The sequence below is a fragment of the Cupressus sempervirens genome, chromosome 5 (assembly GCF_028749045.1).
Source record: "Cupressus sempervirens isolate cs-2001-9-10 chromosome 5, ASM2874904v1, whole genome shotgun sequence".
In the NCBI taxonomy this organism is placed as follows: Eukaryota; Viridiplantae; Streptophyta; class Pinopsida; order Cupressales; family Cupressaceae; genus Cupressus; species Cupressus sempervirens.
Window position 1 is genome coordinate 307,960,324 of NC_143122.1, and position 14,152 is coordinate 307,974,475.

At 34.2% G+C, this 14,152-nt stretch overlaps 1 pseudogene; it reads right to left on the bottom strand.

Annotated features, from left to right (window-relative positions):
- Positions 1 to 1,158: 1,158 nt before the first annotated feature.
- On the bottom strand, positions 1,159 to 5,692 carry LOC149555821 (putative disease resistance protein At5g47280; annotated as a pseudogene).
- Positions 5,693 to 14,152: the final 8,460 nt, after the last annotated feature.

Below are 14,152 nucleotides of genomic sequence, written 5' to 3' on the forward strand. Positions count from 1 at the left end.
GCCCGTACATTAATTTGCAAGGACTAATAACAATGTACAAAGCTTTCTAGAATAACAAAAAGATTAGCTCACCAACATTGAAATATATATATATATATATATTCCACTAATTGTCAAAATTATAGTATACTATAAAATTAAAAAGTCAAATGTATTATTTATTGAAATAAAATAATAGTATATTAATTGTAAATGAATATATATACAAGTCCCTTATTCAATTAAATTATCAAAAGTAAAAAAATATTATTAAATTTAGTTACATGATAATAAATTTAAAAACTATGTACCAATCAAAAAATTAAAAATTAAAAACTATCAAACATAAATATAGTCCAAATTGATTTTAATAATATGTTAAACTTTTTATAAAAGTGGTTCCTACTTTTAGAAGGATTTTGACTTCTGTAATACATAGAGTCCCACATCAGAATTTTTTTGGCAAAGGGTGTGATAGAAATTTTGCATGGAGTATTCATTTTTGTCCTCACTATGGATCTTCTTGTTCTCTTGTATCTTGATGATGGATCATGTAGTATGATCCAAACCATTGATGGTAAACAAACTCTACACAATCAAATCCAAAAATTACGTACTTATACTGATGAATCATGTACTATGATCCAAAACATTAATGATAAAAAAACTCTACACAATCAAATCCAGAAATTACATACTTATACTGATTCTGTTTGTTCTCCACCATCTCCCAGATGTATGTTAAGGCTTAAGAATTTATAAATTCCTTTCCATTTGCCAGACCCAAGAAAATGTAATATGCGGAAAAGAAAAATTTTGATCTGCTAATTTGTTACTCTAGGAAAACACGTTAAAGCACGAGCGAAAGGATTTAATTGTTGCTCAGGCACAATTTACCATTTAAAGAACATTGCAGCATGATCACTTGTGTGTCTGTTGTAGCTAGGGACTAAAACCCTTAGTATTTTAAAAATTAAAACATATGACATAAATACAATATTGACGGTAGTGCTAAGCACTTTGTGATCTTGCCATAAGTTTAAAGTGCATAGATAGAACTCCAACCCCAATGACACAAATGGTCTTAATTTCTAACTCCGCTTCTAAAACTAGAAAGAAAATTACTCAACCCATGGCCCACAGTCACTGTTCACAATATAAATGATTTTCGGAGCAAAGTTATGTGTCCAGAAATTCTAAACTAAATGTTGGTTCTGCAATTATCACATTAATCGACTCACGAAAACGAGACCACTCTTTTTTCAATTGCTCATTGTAGATCACATTTGACAAAGACGTAAGGCCATTAACCATTCTAGGAAGTTTCTTGATTTTTTTGCAGTCACCCATGTTGAGAATTTTGAGTCTCTCCAACTTATTGAAGTCACGTGGAAGAGCCTCCAAGCCTTGACAAGGAAATGTAAATTTCCAAGTTCATAAATTGAGGCTGGCAGTTCTTTGAGATTCAGACAAGCAACTAAGCTCAGCACTTGAAGAGATCCTGCAAGCTTCCCCAGATTCTCAGGAATCTTGCGAAGTTGGTGACAATTTGTTATAGACAGTGTTTTCAGTGAAGTGAAATTGAAAATACCAACAGGAAATTCCTCAATATCCTCACAGCAGTCAATATTAATCTTGTCAAGTTTAAGCAGCTTTGAGCACACTTCAATGTCCAATCATCCCTTATCAGTGCTGCAGAGACTCAGTGAGAGCTTCCTGAGATTTCCTAAATATTGAAAATAATCTAGATCAGGGACAATCAATTTTTCAAGCCGAAGGCTCTTCAGTTGAACCAATGAACTAAAGGTTGACATGCCATCAATTTTAGCCCTACAGGATTTCTGGTTGATAATGATAAGAATTTTCAACTGAGACATTTCCTGCACAAATGGTGGAAGGAAATATTCATTTCCATCAAATATCAATACAAGAGCACGGGCCTCCGGAAACTCCAACTTAGGCCATTTATTCTCTTTCATTGGACCTGCAAAAGTATTCAAAACCTTTTAAAGAAGGAATATATATATTTTGATGGGCCTCACTCATTTGCTTGAAGCCTGATACTTGTGAATATCAATAAACCAATTTAAAGCAATCAACCCGTGCGAATGGCAATAATCTCAGCGGCTTTTATATCTCCATGTGAGGGACCTTCCCAGCAAGATAATGGAGATAATCTCAACCTTTTGCATATCTTGTCATTTTGGTTGTTGTCTGCAGATTCCGCACAATAAATAGCCAAACGCTGCAACATATTATGTTGAACTGAATATATCTCACAATTGTTGGGAAAGCAAGAGTTAAGATGCATTCAATCTTTAGTGAGACATCTTTTTCAAGTTCTCAAAATGAAGTAGCAACATCTCAATGATTACAAATTTTGAGTTGAAGTAAAACGATTACATGTCCAAACTCCATTTAGATCATGCTGGAAGAAATGGGAGATTTACTCATTCGGCTTGATGATCACTATCTATATATTTCTGCTACATATTTCAACGCAATTTCAACAAAAGAATCTAAAAGAAGACACTCACCTTGAATTATGAGTTAGTTGTACCGAACTCAAGAGCCCTCTTTTTTCGAGATCAACAAGAATCATCGACGCATGCTCTAGGCTTAAGTTGTGAACATGAATCCAAATATTAAACAAAGCATCAACAGGGATTTTTTAAACTTCAGGAAACAATATCAGGTCCAAAAAGCATTTTTTTGTATCATTGTCCAGATCTTCTATGCTCAGTGCTAGGCGCTTGAGAACATCCTCTTCATAAGATCTAATATTTATTCGTCTTCCTTGTGAAAGCTGCCTTTTGGCATATTCCCAATATGCATTTTCACTGTATTTATGTAAATAACGTCCAATCACAGCCAATACAAGTGGTAATTCTAGACATTCTTTTGCTACCTGTTAGTACAGACTAGTTAGCCGCAATATAATCTCAGAGAGTGGCCTTCAGATCTACACATATTGAACTAAAAAAACCATGCTTCTTAAATTGCAAACACGGAATGGATAGCAGATCTACACAATATCAGCTAGCAAAATATAATGTCGTATTATGGAAAATTTAGCAGACTTCAGGTTCACTAAAATCAACAAATGAGACGTAGATAGACATAGGTATACCTCTTGGACTGGTTTCTTGTTGAACCATCCATCTGGAATGCTTTCTTGTCCAAAGGCCCAATAACAAAAGAGGGATAGAGCATCTTCCTATCCAAGCGAAGACATATAATGAGTGCTATCAAGGTGTATGGAATTGACACTGTCCCTGACTGTAACAACAATCTTGCATCCCTCTGCTTCAAACAACAATTCTTTGAGATTAACATTTGGCCCCACATCATCTAATATGACTAGTATATTTTCTCGCTTAAGCCTGAGTATTTCCTGAAGAGCCTCATGAATGCTCTCACTCTAAGAATCAGGCAATGGTTGATCCCCAGTAATCATTTTCCATATGCTCTCAAGAATCGTCTTGTTATCTGGTAGCTGTGAAACTGTTTGAAAAATTATCTTGTCTCCAAAACATTTTGAGAAGAAGAATGGAGAAAGTAAGGTCAGGGAAATCAGAAAAGAACGCAAGGGTCATTTCCAATAGATAGACAAGTATTAGTAAGGTCTCATTAGTAATTAATTAACAAACATAAATAAGTTTATTTGCTAAATTGATAATTCATTGAGTCTATATCGTATTTGTGTTGTTTTTCTTCTCCTACTAAGGGCAGTTTTTTCTGTGATGTGGTGGAGAATAAATTGCAAGGGTTGAGCACATATGCAGATTCGTAATCACCGCAGCAATATATGAATTCTTTCAACTCTCCCATTACTGCTATCATTAGAATGCATTGGGAAGTAAGTTAGGATCAAGATATTGAAATTTGACTTCTTTATTGAGAGGTTGATGGGCAAGTCTAATCACAATTCGGTGATGTTACCAATATACACAAGTGTGAACACAAAGAGCATACTATAGTAAGTGAGATCAGGTCTTATGTTCTAGTCTCCCTAAAAGTTTAACGTAGGATTGTAGCCAGGCTAAAAATCCCCACGCAACTTTGCTTACCAGACTAGAAGCTCTAAACACACCACTTCCTCATTGGAAACATTTTCTAACTTGTCATTTTGATATCAGAGGACAAGCCCACTTCCCAGTGAAAATAAAAGCTATCCTAAGAATAAGTATTCTGCATATTGGCCACTTGACCTGATAGTAAGGTTTTTATAGATCAGGGGCTTGAATGGATGGATCAAAGATGAGAAGGGGAGGACAAATGTCTTCATAGGAGTGACCAAACAGGATAGCTTAAGAGGAAGAGGAGAGCAGAGCAGAAAAGAGTATAGATTAAGGGGAAGAAGAGAGGACTACACCATGTAAAGCAAGATGATGAATAAATGATCTTCATAGGCGTAAAAGAGGAGAAGAGGGGGTTATTGAAGGGAAGAGAGGAGATATAAATGGCTGTTAAGCTCTTTAAGAAGAAGGAGAGGAAGAGGATATATTGAGAAGATGAGGGAGAAGATTGCATTAACATAAGCAAGTTGAGGATTCAATTGCCTTTAAGCACTTCAATGAAGACAGAAGAGAAAGAGGGGAAGGGGAGAGGATTTCACATCAAAGGTGGAGGCATGAATGGTGTTCAGAAACTTCGAGGAGGCAAAGACAGATCGAGGGAAAGGAGAAGAGAATCCAAAAACCACATTAAGGCATGAATCATTTTTAGGCACTGTGAGGAGGAGAGGGTGGAAGAGGACTATCTAGCCTTGTCAACGGGAGATGGTTCACACAATGAAGAGCTCATCAATAGTAGACGAGACACAGTTAACAAATACCAATGGAAAAGGATTCCCCTACTTGACTAACTGAGGAAGATTTCCATGCTAGAGCAACTCCCTAACTTAAGCATGAGATTATATACTTAAAAAAGGAGGTTGAAACATAACCTATACACAGAGATCACCACAAACCAGAGGTAAATTATCTCGTCACACCACGGTTAAGGTTGTGGGTATGATTGATGTTTTGAATATAGGCTTATCTGAGTGCGATGGAATGCATACAGTTCCTGCATCCGATTGCTAAAGTGATGCACATTTTACCTAGCAGCGAAATAGGTTGCCCAACACTTGGGAAAATATAGGCCAACATTAAAATAGCCTCCTCTTCTCAGATCTAATTCCTATCAAAGCCCAAACAATACAAAAACAAGTATTTAACAAAATTCCTTGATTCAGCACGAATTTTTGTGTGGGTGTGTGTAAATGGTTAACTTATGGTTTCAGCATCCCTCCCTAGAGCAACTCCCAAAAAATGCATTTTAGAAGATTAATTGATTCAAAGAGTAAATATATGGTCTACTTACGTTGGACATCAGAATCCCTACAGAGAGCAGCAACCAAGGTCATTTTGCCACTGCCCGCAATTCCCATCACTCCGATCTTATTGAAATTGTCTTCAAATAACCACCTTTTCAAATCCGCTACTTGATTCTCCAAACCCACGCTATGTTTGGGTAGTTTTGGAATGTATGACTCTGCAAATGAAGATGAAGGTTGCAAGCATAACAACCCCTCGCTCACCCATTGTCCCAATTTTTGACAGCTTGAGAGAAGGGTATCGCCACCCGCATCAACAGGCCTAGAGAGAAGCACTCTAACAACCTCTCCAGCAGCTCCTTGAACAAGCACGAGAACATAGGCGAAAACCATTTTGTTAGCGTATCGGGGGTGATTAGGGCAGCCACTTATTTATCAATGACTCCTAGAGTGAAGTGGAAATGGCAGGATATGAAAGCTGAGAGGAAACTTCTTGCAGTGTTGATTCCACGTTGAATTGTACTCATTTAGCGAGCAACCAAACAAAATGATTTGGGAAACAAGAAATTAATGAAGTACCCACCACATAGCTTGAAACATTACCAATAAATTGTCAAGGTGTTCTATGTTTGCAGCATGTGGATTGAGTCTCTTTTGTCATCACAAATCATGAATTTCCTGGTCCAACACCTCCCTTTCTACCTCCTGCTCTAGTTCATGTTGGTCACTGATATACCTAGGATAATTTATCTAGAGATTCCACATAATGTTCATCATGCTAATAATAATATCATACTAATCTTCTTGAGACCCAACCTACCCTAGGTGCACTATAGGGTCTAGTACCTGTCCTTTTGGATGCTCATGAATATGAAGTCCTGGGATGCTCATCAAATTTCCCAACCGCAATTGTTAATCTAGAGAAAACCTTGTGCTTTGAGTACACGTTCTCATTTTTGTCAGCAACTTGGTTTTATAAAGCATGCATTTAATGCCAAAAGGAAATTAATTGTCATGTTTCACATGCTTTGAAAACAATTGTACAACATTCACCAATGTGTTACATTTGGTTGCATTAATAGCCACCAAATTGCCTCATTAATTATGTACCCTTTCCAGCTAAGGGGAAAAATTGTCTCATTAATTATGTATTTTTTTCCATCAAATGGGGAAACATCACCTCATAATTTATATATTATTTCCATTCAAGAGGGAAAAAATTGCTTCCTAAGTTATGTATTTCACTAAAAGAAAAGAATTAATCACACTGATTTTATGAAATTCTTCCACATTGGAAAAAAATAGTCAATTAAAACAAAGTTTTTGTACATTGAAAATTTTGCCAAGTGAAAATATTTTTTTTCCTCTTGTAAAATGATGGATTTGCCAACATTTTATAATTTTTTTGGGTAGGGGGTTTCTTAAAGTTATCCTTGGATGAAACCCATAACTCTTTATTGTTGCAATAATAAAAGTTCACCTGTTAGGGCTACAATTTGATCATATCTAATGATCTACCCTATTAGAGGTATGCTCTATTAAAATCTGTTAAGACTATTAGGTCATACCTTAATTGAAGGATTTAATACTTACAATAAAGTAACGACTTTGTTAGAAGAATTAAATAGGACTACTAAAACCACTTTGTTAAGAAATTTTCCCTGACTCGGTCTATTCAAATTGATTTAGTACTTGATCCTTTGGTTTTCTCTACAAGATATTTATGGATCTCCTCTCTTCAATATCTCTATTTGACCTTCTTATCTGATATACTCTGTTTCATCCTTCACTGCTTTGGTTGCTTTGTCTAATCTCTTATCTGACTTAGCTTTCCTTACTCCGGTCTAAGTTTTTTCACTCCTCTGCTTCTCCATTCATCACACATAATGATTTTACGGTCAGAACCCCCCCTTAAATAGATAATTGTAGAAAGTTATAGATCATAATCAACGATCCATATTTCATCTCTTTGTCATTTAATCTTTCTAATTTTTTGATTGGTTAATATGCTTATCTTGGGATTAATGTCTTCATCCAAAATGTGTAATTTTCTCCTTAACTATGTCTACAATCATTCAATATCATGTAGAAGTCATCTAAAATGATTTACATAAGTGTTTGCATCATTACAAACTCATATGTCAAACCTAGTTTACTCAGCACTTGAATGTTCTAACGCTCAATCATAACTAACATTCATGTTGGCACTCAGCTTCTATATGCTCGACATATACTAATTCAATTGAAATTAATTAACTTTCCAAATTCTCAATATCTACTCTTCTTCTTGGCATCCTGGCACTTTCTCTACTGGGGTACTTGACAACCTTTGACTTGTTTGGCATGTGAAGAAATATAAACAAGTCCTTTGTAGCTTAACCTTCTCTAGATGGCTCAGCCATAGTGATGACTGACCAACACTACCATGGAAATGACTAAGTGTAAGACACTAATAGGAAACTTGGGCTTAGAGATCAACACGATGTGCATCCATGCTTGAGACCCATTTTTGTCCCCCTCTCAAGCCCTGTACAAGGATTGATTTAAGGAGTTATTTAAGGTTTAGTCAACTTGTGGGATAAAGTTCACTTTGAACCCTTTATAAGCCCATCCATTTGCTCCATTTTGCATCATGCATTCATGACATCATCCCACACACACTAGCATTCAAGCACTCAAGCCTTCAAGTCTTTAATTCTTAGTTTTTGTAATTATTTGAGTTTATTTTCTTACTTCTATTCGTGTTGATTTTGCTAATTAATTTAATTTTTTGATTTCAAAATTAATTTAGTTTCTTTCTTAGATTATTTTAATTCTAATTTTTAAACTAGTTTAATTTTTAATTTTTATAATTATTTTTTTCTGTTATCTTTATTTGTGCTATTTTGTTCATTTTATTTTTCTATTAATTTTTTGGAACAATTTTTTTACATAGAGGTTTTTTAAATGGTCATTTTATTCATATAAAAAAATGAATAATTAAATAACATATTTAATCTATTTAAAAAAAATTTTAGAAGTAAATTTTTTACTTAAATTGAAAATTATAAATTACTTATAATTTTCGTGTTAATAGATCTCGTGGGGTTAATCCTCTTAGATTCAACAAGAAAAGAATTTGTGGAAGGTCCCAGAGGAAGGTTGGATCAAAGTCAATTTGGAAAGGACTTCCAAAGGAAACCTGGGACCCTCTGGGATTGGTGTAGTTGTTAGGGATGAGACTGGCAATACTAGCAATAGCTATAAAAAGGATAGTAGAAAAACCAATAATCAGGTTGAGTGTCTAGTTGTAGTAGAAGCAGTATTGTTGGGCATGAGAATTAGGGTCGAAGAATCCATTTGGAAGGTGAATCGCAACTAGTGTTGAATGACATCGCCCAAGGTGAAATGGAAACTTGGTAATTAGATAAACATGGCATGTTGATACAAAGTTCGTTGGACAAATTTGATGAATTATATTAATCACGTGTAATAAGGGAAGCCAACGAGGTGGCATACACATTGTCAAAGTTGGGAGCTAATTTGAAAATTTGTATTTTAGAGGAGGATTTTTGCAACCTAGACCTGTACAAACTGATGCCACCATTGCATCAAAATCTCTAAAAGTAGACATTCCTTATGTAAATGGAGGTAGACGAGATCATAGATGACTAAGTACCCATAATTTTGGCATGTGTGGTAGATTGGCAAGATTGGGTAATAATGGTAGTTAACATTAGGAGTTGTTCCTTGTCACAAACTTTCAAATACTCACCTTCCAAATTTTATTTTTATCTAAAAATTTGAGGCACAGAAGAGAGGTGTAGTGGCAAGATGGAGGCAAACTTTTCCTTGGCTACAGATGGGGAAATCCTATGCTCCAAGGGGTTGATTTCAACCATGTGGCTCAAGAATGTGTTCATGTTCGATGGAGAATTTTTCTAGGAGGCGCTAAAGTTATTTTTTAGTGAAGAATATCTACAAAAAGATTAACATCCAAGGTCAAATTTGGAGATTTCATCTTTGTTTTTGGCTTTATCACTTATGGTGCTTGATTTGAAACTAGAGGTGATCTATTTGGTGAGAGAATGTGTACAGCCGAAGTGGGGTGGCGGAATTTAAGATATTTTCATAATGGCGGAGTTGGGGGTTATTACCCGCATGGAAAATCAACCTCGGTGGATGATTGGTGGTGCCCCAAGTGAGTTGTAACCCTTACCAGTGTGGTCGGCTAGCGCTCTTGTTGAAGTACATCTCCCATTTTCTCGAAAAGGGTGGTGCAAGTTGTTGGAGTTCTTGCATGCTATGGAGTTGGATCAGGTTTTCATTAGGTACTGAGTGGTGAGGAAGTGCAAAGTGACAACCTAGAAGTCAAATGCGCTTATGGGTGAGGATAGGAAGTTGAGAATCTGAAGGCAAATTTTGGTAAGATAGAGTAAGAGGAGCTTTGAGCGGGATGGTGTTGGTTCTGTTGGGGCCAGGCTTAATCGATTCATACGAACATGGGCCTAGCCACTCTTAGCCAATAGCCTAGGGCCACTGTTATTCATTAGGCTCAAGCTATTGGCTAAGAGTGAGCTGAGCCTACTCTTAGCTAGTATTAGTCAATGGTTTGAGTGTGTTAGTTAAGCCCCTTGTTTTGGGGGTGGTTTTTTGTCTATGGATTCAAATGCCTCTAGTTAGCAGGGAGTTGGGCCAGGTGTTGATCTGCTGATCTGTTCCCTAGCTAAGTTTATAGATGTCTCTGGAACAAGCATTGATGTGTCTTTGCTTCTTCTCGTATGAAAGATTCTGGTGGGAGGTAGGCTTATTGCAAGGATGGTGTTGTTAGGGAAAGTATTGGGATTCTGAATTTTACCAAAAAAGATGTAGGGAAGTGGTTTTAATATGTTTAGGTTGAGTAGCGTTTGGTTTGGTTTTGGAAGTCTAGGTGTATGGATCATATTTATGTAAATTATGTGGTCATTTTGCTATGATGTATGTAAAGGGTTGGGTGGCAATTTTTGTTGGGAAGGTTTTTTTTTAATTGGGTTGGCATGGATATGTCCATGACATATGGAAGGGTCTTCTTGCCTCTAATGGCATATCTTGATATATAATTTCTTTTTTAGTATTAATATAAAGACTTTATTAATGATAGCAGATCTACACTATGTAATTGATTTTAAGAAATGTTAGTGTACTATTGCATTAATCCTAAGTGATATTAAAAATTTAAGATATATTTAAATCATAATCCTAAATCTAATCTTGGCCAACTTGAAACATGTAACCTCAAACTTAACTCTAACCCTAATTAAATATTAAGTTAAATTGTAAACCTAATCTAATTATAATTCTAAAATTAACCATAATAGTTCTTTGTTTCCTTTCATTCAATTACACAAATCATTCCTATTGCTAATCGTTGCATGTACATAAATGCACAACTACTAGTTAATTTCATCTTTCAAATCTAATTGAAGTTTTAATTCAATTAAATCTTCTAAAATCTAAAAAATTAATTTTATGAGAAATTGAAATTTAAAAATTAGAAAATCTTCATAAACTGAAAAATCTATTTTTTCTAAAAATACAAAATCAGAAATGATTCTGGAGTATCAATTTTCAATTTTTGGAAACTTTATCTCTTTAAAATTGAAAATATCTCAAATTTTATCCTTTGTCTTTTTCAATTTAAAATTGGAAACTTTTCAATTTTTCCTCCAGTCTCTTTCATCCTTGTCCATTCATCGTGATTTTCCCAAATTGATCTCAACCATTTATGGATTTCCAAAAAATCTATATAAACAATTCTCATATATCTTAATTTCATAACTGACTTTCAGATCGAACCTATGTCATTTTTCTATCATTTGAAATCCTATCTTTTTATCATATTTGTTGGAGCTCGGAGTCTAAGTGCTACCAAAATCACAGCTGTGTGCACACTTCATATGACCAAAGAGAAATAACCAAATCTTGGAGTATTTGATTGGTTTGCATATTTTATTATGTTATTCCAATTATTTAATGCTTCTTATTTTGTTGAACATTCATAGCCTCATGTTTGGTAGCTTATGCGATTTCATTATTAGATCATTTGGTGCTACTAATCCTCATTTATTGAGTGTGTAGATTTAAGCCTATACACTAACTAATTATTTTATAGAGGTCTAAATAGAGAGGGGATTGGGGAAGTTATGTCTGAACTAAAGTACAAATCATTTTTATGAAAACCTGAGCCTCCTACTGACACCGAGTTAATCGATATTTTCCCCAACACACATAAATAGCCCAGTCGCTACAATATCAATATATTGTCACTTCCATTTATAGTTATAGCCTTCAAGTTTGTCAATCTACCAATCTCATAACTAAATTTTGAATAGATAATCTATAGCTAGACTAGTGAATATCTTCATTTTCCACCTGATTGTTGTACCCATGTAAACATTTTGGTCATGTTCATATGGCTTGCCACTTCCTCCCAAGTTGCTTTTGTCTGCATGATTAGTTTGATTTTATATGATTAGTCTGATGTTTTCATTGTATTTTATCTCTTGATCAGTCCATGGGCCTTTTAATGACTTGGTAAAAATTCCACCAATTATTTTGGTTCATCCAAGTTTTATTTATTCTATTCAACTTTCGTTCCATACTAGAGTGGGCCACTTGTCAGATTTCATGATCTTTTTGAGATACCCTAGTAGGTGAACTATAGCTACTTCTGCAATTCGACAAGTACCCATTTTCTATAGAGGGATCTCATATAAGATTTTAATCCTTAATCTTGAATCTGCTCATGGTAACTTGCTTTTGAGTTCTTTTGTCTGCCTACATTTGAGATAGAGATAGATAGAGGGGTACTGAGAAATGTTGTTGGTAAGAGAGACAATATTAATTAATAACAATCAAACCAGAGTACTGATCCAAGTCATAATCTAAGATTGAGGATGAAAAAAATGTCAGTGTATGAGTTGTTATTCTTAGAAGAAGGAGAGCCAAGGCTTTTATTCTCTAATCAATTAGAGCCACCAAAATTTAATAAGTGCTTGCAAAGTGTGACAATAGGAGGGAAACAATGCAAGAGAAAATGCACCCTCTAGTGGCAAATAACACTTGTGATTTCCTTTCACTTCTCCTAAAGCACTGAGCTTTTAAAAATCAATAGACATTTTGATTGACATAAGAGGACAGGTAAGAAAAGATACAAAACCAAATTGATTGCAGAATGCATTGATCAGTACAAGGAAATTGACCAGGGTTCATAATTTTAAAATTAAAAATTTTGATGTTGAAAGAAGATTTCTTCCAATTAAAAAGAGAGAGTTGCACGGGGAAGCAGACGTCGTACCATAAGATTTGCTAATTGGGCCTTATATTAGAAGAAAGGACTTCTCAATTTTCAATTTACAGTGGCTGGTTTTGGGTTGAGGCTAGAAAATCCCCTACCAATTTAAGTGTTGTTTGTAAAAATGATTTGATTTGAACACACCTAGTAGATTTTGGGTAAGATGTAAGTCCCTAGAATAAAATGATACAGAATATCCAGATTGATGGAGGCTTTTTAGTCCCAGAAAAAATACTTTTAGCCCCTAACAAAAATATAACAATCAATAAGAATGATGAAATTATTAAACATAAATATATTTTAAAAATAAATCATTTTCAATTTTGGACTATTAAGATATTTCTTTTTTTTTAAATTAATTGTATGCTCGTACATTAATTTGCAAGGACTAATAACAATGTACAAAGTTTTCTAGAATAACAAAAAGATTAGCTCACCAACATTGAAATATATATATATATTCCACTAATTGTCAAAATAATTTAAAAATGTTAATACAAAATTATAATATACTATAAAATTAAAAAGTCAAATGTATTATTTATTGAAATAAAATAATAGTATATTAATTGTAAATGAATATATATACAAGTCCCTTATTCAATTAAATTAGCAAAAGTAAAACAATATTATTAAATTTAGTTACATGATAATAAATTTAAAAACTATGTACCAATCAAAAAATTAAAAATTAAAAACTATCAAACTTAAATATAGTCCAAATTGATTTTAATAATATGTTAAACTTTTTATAAAAGTGGTTCCTACTTTTAGAAAGATTTTGACTTCTGTCATACATAGAGTCCCATATCAGAATTTTTTTGGCAAAGGGCGTGATAGAAATTTTGCATGGAGTATTCATTTTTCTCCTCACTATGGATCTTCTTGTTCTCTTGTATCTTGATGATGGATCATGTAGTATGATCCAAAACATTGATGGTAAAAAAACTCTACACAATCAAATCCAGAAATTACGTACTTATACTGATGAATCATGTACTATGATCCAAAACATTAATGATAAAAAAACTCTACACAATCAAATCCAGAAATTTCGTACTTATACTGATTCTATTTGTTTTCCACCATCTCCCAGATGTATGTTAAGGCTTAAGAATTTATAAATTCCTTTCCATTTGCCAAACCCAAGAAAATGTAATATGCGGCAAAGAAAAATTTTGATCTGCTAATTTCTTACTTTAGGAAAACACGTTCAAGCACGAGCGAAAGGATTTAATTGTTGCTCAGGCACAATTTACCATGAAAAGAACATTGCAGCATGATCACTCGTGTGTCTGCTGTAGCTAGGAACTAAAACCCTTCATAATTTAAAAATTAAAACATATGACATAAATAAAATATTGACGGTAGTGCTAAGCACTCTGTGATCCTGCCATAAGTTTAAAGTGCAGAGATAGAACTCCAACCCCAATGACACAAATGGTCTTAATTTCTAACTCCGCTTGTAAAACTAGAAAGAAAATTACTGAACCCATGGTCCACAGTCACTGTTCACAATATAAATGATTGCCGGAGCAAAG